Consider the following 1,069-nt stretch of genomic DNA (forward strand, 5'->3'; position numbering starts at 1 on the left):
ACTGTTAGTTTTTTCCCTTTGCAGCCATATTATATACTAAAAAAAAAAAAAAAAAATGCAAAAAAAATGTGGACGTACAGATAGCCAGTTAGTGCATACTAGAGGGGAATTTACATATACTTACTAACCTGTTACCTGAAAAACATTTTTAAATTATTATATACGCACTAACCCGCTAGACCATACGTCCACGAGATATTAAATCGAATATTAACACATTTAAGATAAAACATTCAATTTTTTTTATTTTTTTTTTTTAGACCAATACAGCAAATATTATAAACAGTATAATACCTATATATATATATATATATATATATATATAAAAAAAAAAACATGATTTAACAAATGGTGTCATACGAACCAGTTTCACAATTACAAATAACTTCGGTTTTACAATATTTACTTAATACTTTTTGTACAAATTGATTTCCTTTCATTAATAATACATATAAACATTTTGGTGAGAAGCGAGTATGCTCTATGAAACAATTATCATCGATTTCAAAACTATGCAGAATTATTCCACACCAATGACATTGAACTGCATCGTCGAGATTGATATAGTAAAATCCGCATTCGGCTAATTTGTACTTATTTTGACCGGTGTTCGATGGAAACGACTTAAAAGTTCGTAACCTAGATACAAATGTAGAGAATTCTGGATGGGCTGGCGTTGAATTGAATCGTATTTGGTCGACCAATGACTGGATATCGTTTGAACATCTTTGGAAATTCATTTTTAAAAAAAATTAAAGAATAACTTAGAAAAAAAACAATTTGATGAGATGATGAGAAAATTAGTGAACGAGACACAACCTGCTCAAACACTTAATCGTTAGTAACTGAATACATGATAAAATAAATTTTTTGTCATGACTGGATATAAAAAAAAAAATAATCAACTTTAAAAAATTAAAAAAAAAAATAATTGTAAATTTGTTTATCAAATTTAGATAAAAAAAACAGTGTAACCAACATGAGTAGAAATGAAATACTGTAAATACTTTTACAAGGTAGAATTTGGTAGACAATCAGTGTTAAATGTGTTACCCGGTAAAATAAAAGT

The sequence above is a fragment of the Acyrthosiphon pisum genome, unplaced genomic scaffold (genome assembly GCF_005508785.2).
Source record: "Acyrthosiphon pisum isolate AL4f unplaced genomic scaffold, pea_aphid_22Mar2018_4r6ur Scaffold_11;HRSCAF=45, whole genome shotgun sequence".
Taxonomy (NCBI): domain Eukaryota; kingdom Metazoa; phylum Arthropoda; class Insecta; order Hemiptera; family Aphididae; genus Acyrthosiphon; species Acyrthosiphon pisum.